The sequence below is a fragment of the Ambystoma mexicanum genome, chromosome 8, assembly GCF_040938575.1.
Source record: "Ambystoma mexicanum isolate Mex_15411 chromosome 8, UKY_AmexF1_1, whole genome shotgun sequence".
NCBI classification, from domain to species: Eukaryota; Metazoa; Chordata; class Amphibia; order Caudata; family Ambystomatidae; genus Ambystoma; species Ambystoma mexicanum.
Genome location: NC_090929.1, coordinates 1,024,432,976 through 1,024,447,541, shown reverse-complemented (window position 1 = coordinate 1,024,447,541; position 14,566 = coordinate 1,024,432,976). Strand labels below are relative to the sequence as shown.

General features: G+C 47.5%; 1 protein-coding gene across 2 annotated transcripts in view; it reads right to left on the bottom strand.

The window, feature by feature from the left end:
• KAT6B (lysine acetyltransferase 6B) overlaps nucleotides 1–14,566 on the bottom strand; it is a 1,467,124-nt gene that overhangs the window by 749,220 nt on the left and 703,338 nt on the right. The window lies entirely within an intron of this gene.

Genomic DNA, 14,566 nt, shown 5'->3' with positions numbered 1-14,566 from the left:
TTTGGTACAAACAAACATACACGTGAAGAACAATCAAAATGAGCATATGACAAATATTAAATACCTGTAATCGTCTTTCTGATGCTTGTATATAGATTCTCATGCTTTGCATAGGCTTACATCTAGTATTGCAGGACTTATCAAAACTTGAAAAGGAGCATCGGAAGGGCGTTTCTGTAATACAATCCCTAATGTGACATATACTGTAACCATGGTCCTTCACACGTTTAGGTTCCTCAGACTGTTTTGTTTCCAACATGAGAGCATGAATGCGTATGAGAGTACAGGAAGGTAAAGAAAGGTAAAATGTCTATGTACCTTCAACTCCAAGAGGGGCGGAAGGGTGGGAGCATGTTAATCTAAGCAGATACAAGCATCAGAAAGACTATTACAGGTATGTAATATTTGTCTTCGGAGGCTTGTGGATCTGCTTAGAATCACATGCTTTGCATAGACTAGCAAGCAGTACCTGGAGAAGGTGGGTTGTTAGAAGGTACAGCGGCGGCAAAAAGATGTCTTAGCATCACTTGTCCCACTTGAGAATCCCTTCTTGTAGGAGTTTCCACGCAGTAATGCTACGTGAAAGTCTGAATTGAACTCCATGTTGATTTGCAAATAGCGTCTAATGGCACGTAGCACTGGTACCTCGAGTTGAGTGTGCTCTGGGTGTAAATAGTATTTTTTTTTGTCCAGAGAGATGGAAAGTTGGATGGAATTTGTTATAGAGAATTCTCATTTGTGTTAATTCCCTTCTACCTTCGAGACACCCAGCTCTTTTACTGGAATTTTTATTTTTATTCTGCAGTGAGTGAGCCCTTTTATTCACTCATGTATTTTTATTTGATTTGGGCTCTGTTTCTTTTGGTTTTGGAGTCGAAAACTCCATAGGCATCTTTTTGCATTGTGACACAAAGCACCTTCAGTGCAGTTGCACAGACAGGTCCTTTGGATTTCGCAAAGGTTTAAATACCTTTGTTCGGATAAACTACTGTTTCCCAGAGTAGTGAAGTGAAATTGACTTTACTTACCTTTATATCTTTTGTAGACCAAGCACACACTATCTTACATAGAGTGCTGGAGGGGTTACTTAGTATCCCCTTTGTCTACCGTCTCTTGTAACATTTGTATGTTACCCTTTCTATAATTAATGGCTGGTAGCAGTGGTTTATTTTTCCTACCATTGTGCATTTTTACTGCAGGCTGAATCATCAGCTGCAGTATTGCACCCATGGGTGCCCTTTTTCTCAAAATGGCCCTGGTCTTTTTTTGCCATTTCTTGTTGGAAAGGTCCTTATTGAGATTTACTCTGCGCGCCAAACCAGGTTTGGTCCCTTTGTTAATTTTGCCTTTGGCGGAATTCACTGGTAAAGCCTGCATCTGGCTCCAGCCTGTCTGGCAGAGCAGGAAGTGAGGGAGGTTGCCTATTCTCCTTGGTTACAGGAATGCACCCAAGGTGATTGGCTGGCTGTACTTGGAGGACAGCCACCCTGCATGGTGAGTGACAGCTAGGTTGCAAATGAATGGGAGAAACTTGCATAAAAAGGCAAGGTCTTTTGCAAGGAAGGCAGAATTGACCACTGGGCGAAGGAACCGAAGAAGAAACTGGAAGAGAAGCTTGCTGCACCCTCCTGGACCGTTGGTTTGCCTGGTGAAGCCCTGCTGCAGTGAAGCTCTGACTTTCTAATCGACTAGAGAAGCCTGGAGAGGACGACTTTTCTCCCCCTTGGGTTAGTGGGACCAATCAGCCCCCAAGACCAACTTGCCTGGAACCCCTCTCTCTGCTGGCTGTACTTCTTTGCTGCTTCAGGAACCGAGTGCCAGGGGAAAGTAACACCAGGACGAGTGCATCCCCAGAAGCAAGGAAAGTCCACAAGGTGTCCAAGTTCTGCGGTGGTGCGAATAGCTAAAACCTCAAAGTGCTGCTGATCTGGGGTTGCCCATTGCTGCCGCCGACCTTCAAACAGTAGTGCAGGAGGTCCCAGACGTCCTCCCTCTTATCCCCACGACTAAGGCCAAGGAACAACAGGATCTGCAAGACCACAACAGGAACAGAAGCCAGCTGGAACCTTTTCTTCAGAATCAAGGTACTGTGTAACTAGGATACTTGCCTCTTGTGTGCAGCTTCCTTGCTCTCACTGGAGACTTGCATTGGCTGCCCTGTGCAGGGTTGCTTGCATCTTTGCCCCTCACAAACCTCCCAGCTTGTGGCCCAACAGTGAATTTTTTTTACAACAACAAAAATCTTTAACATTGTGCAAGACTTTTGTGCTATCTTCAAGAAGTGCCCGAGCTCCCATAGACGTTGTCAAAATTAACAATGGCTGTCCTGGCTCCCTGAAGACTCTTCTTACCCTCTGATTTTGTGTTGATATGTCCCTCCAAAAAGTCATACATATCTTACTTGTATAGCTGGGAAAGGGTTAATCTATATTTCATTGGGGGATTGAAAAGTGTGCACCTGTTTGAGAGGCTTGTTAACTTTCGTTCCCTCCCCTAACCTTTTCCCACAACCTCAGTATTGCATTAAGTGTAAAAGTGATATATCAAGGTCCACAGTGTCCTAGCAATTTAAGTCACCTCAGGGTGAATGAAGTGGCTGTGTGCCATCCCAAAAGGGTATCTACTTACTTACTAAAATTGAAGGAGTGTAGTTTAAGTGTATTTTTTGTTACATATTGACATATAAAGCAGGATTATTTTAAAAAACTGTTAAATTAATCATTATTTTTAAAAAGAAACCTTGAGTAGAAGTGTTATTTGAATACCTGTCACTGTGAATCTCTATTCTGAACCTATACAGCTCACACTGACCACTCTTGAGATAAGTTTGGCTGCTCAGTCACTCTACCAACTTGTGTACTAGAGACCTATACCAAAGGCAGGTTTGCCTATTTGCCAAGAGGACAAGGCTGGTGTATTCTCCCACAAGGTTACTACATATAATCTACAATTCATTTTGAAATAGTGGATTCAGAGACAGGATTTAATTCTCTTCCAGCAGCTAAGGAGACTAAAAACTGATTGTCTTCCTTACTGGTTTTGTTTTATCCAGATAGTACATCACCGCCCTCCTAACATCTAGTGTACAGAGGGACCTTTCCGTAGAGTTTTACGGGCTTTCAAAGAACTCTGGAAGTTCCATTTACTCAGACATGAAATTTGGAAATACATTTCAGTGAAAATAGTAGATGTGTTCTCAACACTACCTTGTGTTTATGAATGGTAACAAATGGATCTTGAACTGAAAGGGCATGCAGTTCAGTGACTCTTCTCATTGTTGTGATGGCTATTAGAAAAGCAGTTTTATAGGTGAGGTGCGTAGGAATAGCTTTATACACAAGTTCAAAAGGTGGCCCTACAAGCTTTGTAAGGATGACATTTAAGTCCCACCCTGGGAGTGGAGTTGAAATGGGAGGATATAGTCTTTTGACCCCTGTGTTGAAAAATTTAACCACGGGAACCCTCCACCAAGATGCCTTGCTTTGTGGGGTGGTGTATGCTGAGTGTGCAGCTAGGTGGACTTTAAGAGAGTTAAACACTAAACCGGAGTCTAACAAGTATAGCAGGTAGGGTTTTATATTAGAAGGTGAACAGTCAATGGGGTTGACATTACTTATTTTGTACCACAAGACAAAGCTTTTCCATTTGTTGAAATAACAGTGCCTTCTGTTGGGTTTATGTGCCTCTTAAGATGTCCATGCACCTTTGAGGTAAGTTTAGGTGCCCACATTCTATGACCTCAGGAGTCAGACTGCCAAGTTCAGTGACTGTGGTCGTGGATGCAGTGTTTTTCCCTGATGCTGGGACAACATGTTGAAAGGGCTCAGCAGTTTGACTTGTGGGCAAAGTGACATTTTGAACAGGTGTGAGAACCAGGTTTGCTGTGCCCACATTGGAGCGATTAGGATCATTGTGAGATGTTCCTGGTGGATCTTGTGTATTATTCTGTCGAGTAGTGGTCTCCCAGACCAACTGATCCACAGTGCGTTCCCCTTATAACTTGTTTGGTGACACCAGGATGTGTAATGGGGCATTTTGCTTTCTCTTGCGTTGTGAAGAGATGTATGTATGCCGGCCCAATCTTTGAAGAGGTTGTGTGGAATGTTTGAGTTTAATTCCCATTAGTGTTCTGAGGGGCGCGCTAGACAGTTTTGTCCCCCTTGAACACATTACAGAAGGAAGATGTCATTGTTGAGAGACCACTTCTAAAAACTCTAAGCTAGTTTGGACAGCATTGGGGAGTGTTCCCCGCCTTGTTCGTTTATGTAGAACATGTCTGTTGCGCTGTCTGTGAGGACAAACAGTCTTCCCCAACAGTTGCCGTTGAAAGACTTGAAGGGCTTTGAACACTGCCAGCAATTCTAGGTTGACATGCTTAATTTTTTATTTATTTTGTCATTTATAAAGCCCACCAAAAACCGGGGGCATCAAGGTGCTGGTTACAGAAAGCGCAGTTCGCTTTTATACATGGTCATCATTTCTGCAAATATGTACGAACAGTTTAAAGGCTTAGGAAATACATTGCTTCAGAGAAAGTAGACTGATTGTCCACACGCAGTGTGCCGTTTGAAGGAGATAATGAGCTCCCCACCCTGTGATGAGTGTTAAAGTGGCTTCCACTGCAGGGTTTAGAAAGGGTTTTCCCTTTAACAGGTTCTCTCTTGACCACCACTGCAGTGATTAATCCCCAACCTACGAAACAACCACCTGATCGCCCCAGTGACTGTTTGCTCAAGACCAGCAAATCTTCTATTGGACGCATGCACAACCTTGCATGTGGCACTAGAAAGATGCAGGAAGCCATCATTCTGAGAAGGCGCATTGCCCTTAAACAATTATCTGACTGGCTGTATAAAGAGGGATTTGAAGCAGCATGTTTGGAGAACACTCACTGGAGGGGAAGACCAGGGAGTCTTTGTTCAAATTATCCCAACCAGGAATTGTTTTAACTGGCTGTGAGTGAGACTTAACCTTTTCTGATTAACAACCCCAACTGAAACAAGGTTGATTGGATTGTCAGTGTGCAGATGACACATTTCAGGTGTGTCCCCGGTTATGAGCCTGTTGTCTAGCTAAGGGTACACTGGGATGGATTGCTTTCGTAAGTGGGCTGCAACCACTGCTAGAACCTTTGTAAATACCTGAGGAGCCTAAGCTATGCCGAGGGTAACACCTTGGACTGGTAGTGAGTGGACCCTACACCTTGAAACTTAGGTACCGTCTGAGAGCTGGCAACATTGAAATCTGAAAGTGTGCATCATTCATATCTAATGTTGACATGCAATCCACTTCTACAGGGATGTCATTCGGAAGGTTTGCGGTTTCGCATCTTTGCTGGATGCAGGCCTAACACAGGGCGCATAGTTAAGTCTTTCTTTGGCACAAGGAAGTACATTGAATAAATACCATTCTTAACCTAGTTTAGGGGAACCAGTTCTATTGCACCTTTTTCTAGAAGAGACTGTATTTCTGCCTAGAGTATCAACTGATAATCTTGTGATGATATTCTTGCTTTAGGCAGATGGCGGTGCAGCATTTCCAGAAATTCTACTGAGTAGCCTTTGGACATGGTTGACAGTACACACTGGTCTGTTGTGATTCCCTCTCAATCGTGGGTGAATTGAGAAATGCAACCTCCTACTGGGGAAATATGGCAGGGAACTTGAATCTGTGTCGTTGTTTAGCTGGGGCAGAAACACCTCTAGGGGCTCTACTTCTATGCCAACCTCTTCCACATTTGAATGACATTTGAAAAGAGGGCTACAGGGTGTTGTCTGCGCTTGTGTGGAGTACCACGGGGAGAATGAAGATCCTTGCCCAAAAGAAGATTGTGATATTCTGGGACACCTTTGTGACTGAAAAGAGCGGCGGCTAGTAAAAACTCCACACTGTATGTAGGGTTTATTAGAAAAGTGTCCTAATGTTTTAAGAGTCTGATGCTCTCTTTTAGCATGCTCTAAGGCATCAACCGCCTTGCCAAACAAGACATTGTCCTCTATGGGCATATTAAGGAAGTAATTTCTTACCTGTAACTCCATTTCTCCAGCGTTGGTATCTTTCATGGATTCACATGCTGTGAATATTTCCCATTTTCAGGCTAGGAAACCTCAGTAACTTTAACCTAGCATTTTCCTATGGAAAATTGCGACACCTTAGTGTCCTATCGACGTCCTTTATGGGCGCTTTAGGCTACCCAATAGGAAGTTCGGTATAAATAAACCAGCCCCTGCGGCTTCCCTTCAGATTTTAACCTCCAAAATAGAGGAATCCCGAATTAAGGTTTGCCTGCGGCGTGCAGCAAATCTGGCATTACCAGAAGCCCCTCGAAACGCCTGAAAGGGGCTAAAAGAACAGGCCGTTTGCAGAGCCCCAAGGGACTTCCCCGTCTCAGTGTCTTCCTTCATGCCCTTGAGTGCCTCATCTATCTTCTCTCTAAAGAGCTGCTCTGCCTCACAGGGCATATCCACGACTTTATGCTGGACTTCCGAACAAAAGTCAGTGCAGCGCAACCAGGCCTGCCTCCGGAGAACAACACTTATTTGTTTGAAGCCCGACTCGCCAAGTCAACTGCAATGTTGATGCTGTGGTTGGAGGCCTCCTCCCCCTCTCGAACAAGCAGCATAGCTTCCTTGCGTTGTTGTTCCGGGAGAAGTTCCAAGGGCGGGGCCAACCGGTGCCACATCTCCCTGTCATACCTGGCCATAATGCCAAGGAATTAGCCTCCTTTACTGTCATAGCGCCCACTGTGGGGACTTTCTTCCTGAAAGCATCTTGTTGTCTGGCCTCACTGTCCGGTGGCGTAACACACTTATGTTGGCTCCTCGCCTTCTGACTAGCCACCACCGAAACCACCGACTCCGGCGTGGGCTGAGACATGAGGCACTTGGGGGGTCGAATCAGGTGCCTTAAACTTCTCCATACATCCCGTCACGGCAGGTTGCGAAAAAGGATGGCACATCGTGCACAGGCCTTCCTGACACACATGTTTCAAAATGGCGACGGAGAAGACTGCCTTCCGTCGCTTCCCCATTTCATTGGAAAGAAAGCAGTCTTTTCGCTCCTCCTCAGGAGCTAGGCCAAATTCTTGGCACGCCATCGCCATCATAGCGTGAAACGCCCCAATATTGTCCGGCAGACGGCTGAGCTAGGCTTCTAGGCGGTTCCAACTCCGGGTCTGTATCCCACGTATCATCTCTCCGGGACGACGTGGACACTGTCGACAACATGTCCCGATGCCTGCTCTCCTGATCCGAATCGACCGGCTCTCCTTCCTCTGGATGACTTCTTGGAAGGCCCAACCCCACTGGTGACTGCAACGGCAGCTACACCGGAGGTAAATTCCTGGGGAGACTCGGGCGAGGGTCCTCAAAAGGCACACTACACACCTCTGGAGGTACCGGGCTCGGAGCCGCTGGAAGTCGTGCATCCAATTGTCCCAACAGCGACTGGAGCGTACTTACCTGCATAGACAGCGGAGAGTGAGGGTTCACCAACGGATACAGGGACGCCCAAGCCCCACTCGACGTAGACAGACCTGCTTCCCGTGGACCCAGCGCCGATTGATGGAAACCTGGTTCATGCTCCTCCAGACCCGAGGAGACTGAATATGAAAATGGATCCTTTTGGAGAATGTCCACCGGTGCAACAGCCCGAAGCCGGCCTTAGACTGCCACAGATCTCCCGTCGGCAACAAACCATCATCCGCCTCCAGCTGCATCAACAGCAATTGTGGACCACTGACAGTCACGGTCATAGACGAAGCCGATGACCTCTCCATCGATGACCTTGTCGATGACAATAAGGCCTCCACCGGCCTGGCCTTCTCCGGCGACACCCGCTGCGTGGTCGAAGTGCAGGAACGGTGCTTGGACGATTTTCGGCCGGAAGAGGACCTATGCCGGTCCATAGATGACGAGTGCTTCGAAGAGGACTCTCACCGTCGCCATTTCGCCTTCAGCAACGCAGACTTCTGTGCCGACTTCTCGGGCCTATCACTCGACCCCCCCTGGACTTGTCCGGTCTCGCCGATTTGGAGAGACAAGAGCTACTCGCACCTTTGGACCGATGCAACCTGGATTCAGAGGAACCACCTTTCTCCACCTCCGAAGCCGGCCCCTGTTTGTTGCTTGTTGGCGGGGGGTTCCGCGGACATTGCTCTCCACTGTGAAGACACCTTCACCGCCGGAGCCGAGGATTTGCTTCCCCGGGACGAAACCTCCGAAGCCGTATAAGTGACCTCATTGAGCCAAGCAATCAACCGGCGGTTACGGTCTTTCAGTGTTTTCTGAGAAAACACACAACAGATCTCACAGGCCTACACCAAATGATTGGGCTAAAGGCAATACAGGCAATCTGCATGGCCGTCCCCCTCAAAGACCTTCTTTAGGCCGCAGGTAGCACAAGGCCTAAACAGTGATTTTTTTCTGGCCCACAGATGACATACTGGCCGATAGTACGAAAAGCATGTGTAGAACACGAAGAATAGACACGAGGTGATCCCAACTGTTCGGAGACTGTTGAAATCTGTAGGGAAGCCGCGGGGGCGAAGTTATTTATACCGAACGTCCTATTGTGTAGCCTAAAGCACCCAAAAAGGACGTCGATAGGACACTAAGGAATCGAGGTTTTCCATAGGAAAAGGCTAGGTTAAAGTTAGAGGTTTCCCAGCCTGACGACGAGAAATATTCACAGCATGTGAATCCATGAAAGATCCAATGCTAGAGAAAAATAGTTTCAACAAAGGTCTGGGAGCCCATCTACCAATAACTAACACAGCCAAATAATCTGTTCCATGGGACTGCCCCGCCCACCTTGGCAGTCCAAAATGCTATGAAATTCTCCTCTGATGAAAAGTACAAATAGCAACCACGCCTCATCAGTGAAGTGAAGTGGCGAGTCTCTAAGCACAGTGAGCAAGGGGTCCAGGGTCCCTTGTTCAGAGAACTGTCTAGAATTTCGGTGCTTCACTGCCTTTGTGGGTGGGACCAGACTGATATGCAAATCGATATTTCCTCTCTGGGAAGGGTGCAGTGAGCTAAAACATGGTTGTAGACCTTCCTGAGTGGGAGAAACAGGGTATTTGACCCATGTTCATTCTCAGTAGAGGGGCTCCCACACCCTTGTATAATATTTTAGCTTAAGTTCCTTGTTTGAAACCCGATTAACGCAGCCAAGATTGGCATTTCTGAAGTGCACCCGGTGCAATTATTCTGCCCGCTGTATGGGAGGCATCCAACAGATTCTTGATAATATTGGTAACCTGCTTCTCCTCAAATTGTTTAAGATATGTGAAGGCAAAGGCGCAAATGTTCGGGAACAGTGTCTAATTGTTGCTGTACTATAGGTTGCAACTTTTTTCCGTAACGCAAACATTTGTCTACTCTTTATCCGTAGGCGCTTCCGCGGTTGCCAACAGAATACCAGCTCTTACATAGTAACTAGGGAGTCTGGTTTGAAATGTCCCTTAATATATAAAGGGTCTGTCAACACACCTTTAAAGCGCTTTTCAATTCTAGGGCTTGCAGCTCGAGTGAGAGATGGCGTTGTAAATGATAGTAAAACTCTTAACGGATTGTAGTAATGGGATGAACTGTCCCACGGATTGTATTTCGATTAGTAGGTCGTCCACGAAATCTGCATCTTCGACCGTTTCACGTGTTTGAATGCGAAAATGATCTGTGGCTTTACTCAGCAAATTATTGAAAAGGATCTCGTCATCTATTGATGAGTGTGCAGTGAGTTCATCAGGAGATTTTAGCAAGTAATTATCAGGGTGATCATCGGGGTCATTGTAGATTGTATCCAGATTCATGTATTTCATTTACAAAGCGCATTAAACGCGTGGGCATTAAGTCACTGTTACAACCAGTTACACAAACGAAAACAACAAGTTACTTACCAAACTGGTAACGTTCTTTCAACTGGATGTTCCTCCAACGTGTTCCTCATCTACGACATGTGATGTCCACAGCTGTGATGCTTTAGAATTTTTTTTCGGCAGAGGGCGCCCTTGCGTCAATGGCGAAAGGTCGATGTCCCTCGAAGGCCTCCGTCGAGGGCGACGTCATCGGATGTTATAAGTAGCACGCACGGCACCCGTAGCCTCAGTTCATGTTTTTCCCCCCTCACAACGTGTGCCAGACATGCCCAGAACACAGCATCGACTGCACTTAGCCTTGAGGGACGTAAGCTGTAAAAGGCATGGGAAATTCTTTAGAGGGGTAGGCAGGGAGGCGATAGAAAATACGTTGGAGGAACATCCAGTCGAAAGAACGTTACCAGTTTGTTAAGTAACTTGTTCTTCGAATGGATTGTGTCCAATGTATTCCTCATCTATGAAAGACTCCCAAAAGAGTAATAATGATTGACGGAGGGAAAAGAATTTAGACATACCCAATTAAATGGCAGAGTAGTGCACTGCCTTACCAAAGGCAACATCCTGAGCATGGGAAGTATCAAGGGAGTAATGCTTAACGAACGTATGTATAGAAGACAACGGTGCAGCGGCATAGATATTCTTCACCGGCACACCCCTCTGGAGGGCTGTCGAAGTACCAAGGCCCCTGGTGGAATGAGCCCATAAACCCTCAGGAGGGTCCTTACCAGCCAACCGGTAGCATTCCGAAATAGTCTGGATAATCCACCTAGACAAGGTCCGCTTAGAAACGGCCTGGCCCAAACATTGTCCAGTATACCACCACAAAGAGCTGGTTGCCCACTCTGAGTTTGGCAATTCTGGAGAGATAAAAGCTCAAGGCTCTTCTAGGATCCAAACTATGGAGCCATTCCTCTTCCTTACTAGGATGAGGAGAACAGAAAGCATGGAGTTCCACGTGCTGACTCAAATAAAATTCAGACAACCATAGGAAGAAAGGCCTGACGTACACTCAATACAACCCTGTCCTTGTGGAACAAAGTAAAGGGTGTCTTAGAAAAAAAGTGCCTGCAACTCGCTCACTCTTCAAGCAGATGTAATTGCAACTAAGAAAACAGTTTTAAGTGTCAACAACCTTAAAGGGCAAGAGTGCAAGGGTTCAAACGAACTACCCATCAGAAATTAAGGTCCCAGACCGGCACCTGAAACAGCGACAGTGGGAAAACATTTGTGAGCCCTTTCAGAAACAGAGTGATCAGTGTAATTTAAAATTAAGAACATTCTTCTGAAGAGAGCTTAAAGATAGACAGCACTGCCAAATAACCTTCAATGGTGCCCACCAGAAGACCCCTATGGGCCAAAGAAAGCATGGAGAGAACATCCGGAATCGAATACTGAAAAGGATCCACATTCTTTCCTCTGCACCGGTCGCAAAATTTACGCCAATGGCAACGGTACAGGGACTTTGTTGCAGGCCGCGTACCCGAAAGAAACACCTCCATCACGTCATCCAGGAGGTCCCAATCCCTATATCTCAACCGCTCAGAAACCATGCGTGAAGGTTGAGAGTCTTGACCTCTGGATGGAGACAAGACCCTCAACCGCGAGAGAAGATCCTCTTTATGGAAGACACATTGGAGGACAGATGGACATGTCTAGAAAGTCTAAGTACCACGCCCTGGCCCAATCCGGAGCAATGAGGATCATGCGGGTCCTGAACCATCGCAACCTCCTGAGAACTTGAGGGATGACTGGAATTGGAGGAAATGCGTACAGAAGTGGGAAGTGTCACTCCACGATAAACATCTCACAGAGCTCCTCTCGGAGGAAATTCCCTTAAGCAGTACCTTTCGCACTTCCGGTTGGCACTGTTCGCGAACAGGTCCACCTGCAAGGTTCCCCAAAAGGGAGATCTCTTGAAGGACTTCCTGAGCTTGCTCCCACTCGTGGGACACCACGCTTTGCCTTCTCAGAGCGTCCGTCATGTTCTCCGTGCCGGCCAGATTGATCGCTGAAAGGGACATACCCTCGCTGATTGCCCAGAACCAGAGCTGCATTGCCTCCCTGCACAGAGGTAGTGACCCTACACCTCTCTTGTTGAGGTAATGCATTGCCACTGTGTGGTCAGTCATCAGGAGATTCTTCCCCTGTACAGACAGCAGGAAAGCCTTCAGCGCTAGTCTGATGGCTCTAAGCTCCAAAAGATTGATGTGAAGTCTGGATTCCGATGGATACCAACGACTGATGATGGATAGTCGGCATGAGCTCCCCACCCTGTCAGGGCGGCGTACGTCAATACCAAGACATCCGGCCATGGCTGCCAAAAAGACTCCCCTTTCATCAGATTTTTCTCGTCGGCCCACCACAGAAGGTCCTGGAGACAGAGATTAGTTAGAACATGAAGGGGATCCGACATCCTGCCCGAGAACTGGGACTATTGAGTCCTTGGAGCCCACTGAAAGGATCTCATTCTCAAGTGGGCCTCTGGCACAAGAAAAACGCAGGGTGCACTGAGGCTCAGCAACCATAAGAATTCGAAAGCCGGAAGACTCTGGGCTTGTTGAAATTTTGTGACCATCTGAAGAATGTGATGAGCCCTCACCTTGGGTGGCGAGCACATCCCCAAGGAAGTGTCCAAAACAGCCCCCATGTACTGTAGCCGTTGGGATGGTGTCAAATATGACGTCTTGAAGTTGAGGGAGTAGCCCAGCCCACAGGCAGTGGTTCTATGGCGCCTTTCTCCAGCAGGGCTAAAATCTCCTGCACAAGGAGCAGATCCGGAACCTTCAAAGAGTGTTTCCCCACTGGATTGTCATGAGGGCATTGGAGAAAAGGGAGGAAGTAACCGTGGGCTATTGTATCCAGAGCCCACGCATCTGAAGTAATGGCTCACCACTCTTCAAGATGCTGAGACAGCCTGCCCCCTACCGGAGAACAAAGAGTCCTGGTCTCAGAGTGGTTTAGGAGTGGCAGCACGTGATGGCAAAAAGGCAGCTGCCTGGGCAGCTTTGGCACTCCTACCTCGTCCACCACAAGTGCCTCTACGTTGGCCCCTTTGACTGGGCATCCCCTCGCCTTTCCAAATGAGGAGTAATAGCAAAAGGATCCACCCCTCCATTGTGGTCCCCTAGGACGAAAAGGCTGAGGTTGTCCGACAGCTGCGCCCAAAGATTTGGCAGCTGCCTTGGCGGACTGCAACTTTTCCAGGCTCTCATCAGCCTTGCTGCCAAATAGATGCGACCCGTCAAAGGGCATGTTGAGAAGACTTGCTTGCACATCAGATGCAAAACCGACTTCCGCACTACGCAAATCTGCGCATCACGGTGCTCGTAGCCATGGACCTTGCAACACAATCCCCAGTGTCCAACCCAGATTGAAGGGATTCGCACATGGCATCCTTGCCACCCTTCACAATAGCAAGAAAGCCATCCCTTTCCCCCCCTTCCGGAATATGCTCAGCCGAAAGCGAAATGCAATTCCACAGTGTGTATGAAAGTTTTGCTAAGGCACAGGTGGAGTTGGCTGATTTCAGGGGCATATTCCCAGCTGAAAATACCTTTCATGCCCATCCATACTTTTATCGTCCCTATCCGGAAGGATGGTAGAGTATGCTGCTTGCTTCGAGTTGGCCATAGCCGCCTGAACCATCAAACTCTTGGGAGTGGATGTGTGGACAGGTAGCCGGGGTCACTACTGGATGCGGTATTTCTTGGACAAAGACTTGTTAACTGCTTAAAGAGATTCCGGGGAAGTCCAAGTAGCAGCCACCCTTTATTGTAAAGCCATATGAAATGTCAACACAGGACCCTGATCCAACATGTCAGTGAGGTCATCTTTATCATACTCAACCTGAGGCCTGGACCAACCCAGGTACTCCACAACCCTCAACATCAGTCCCCTATAAGAAGATTCAGCATGCTCACCAGGCTCAGGTTTACCAAACTCCATCTCAGGAGATGTGTCGAAACCACTGGCAACGACTGATGCAGATCCTCAATCCGAATGTCCTCATCAATGAGACATTCTGGAGCATTAGGAGTACCATAAGGAAGACCAAAAGGACCAATGTCCTCATCAGACTTCTTCATCATTATCATCATAAATATTCTGGAGAGACTGGAAAACCTCCTTCCTAGGTAGAGGAGTGAACCTTTTCTCAGGAACAGGATTCAGAGACTTAGCAGGAGCCTTTCTTGGAGGTTCAACAGCAACAGGGGCTTCCGTCTGCAATTTCTGCCTAGCAGGCGCTGATGGCATGGACAGCTCCGATGGAGTCGACATTGAGAAAAGCACAGAAGGCTTTGAAGGTCCGACGCTGGATAAAGACCCGACAGACGCACACTCTAAGGACATGGCGCCGATGGCATCGACATCGTCGGCAGCTTCTCAGCCTTCAACAGTTTTGTAGGAGACGAAGACCACGACCTAGACATGGCACGTCTCTGGCGATCCTCTGATGCCTTGTCCGAACGGGGCCTCGACGGCACCCAGTGTTTATCGCGCCGACTACCCGGACCCGAGGACGCAAGAGCATCCGACCGAGACCGTTCCTTGCCGGCTTCAACGGAAAGCGCAGACGGAACTGTGCTGTGAGATTGAAAGATCTCTAACATTTTCTCCCGAAAAGCACCCCATTCCTCAGGGGTAGAGGATTTAGCGGGGCATGACATCTTTTTTGGGTATCCGTCATCT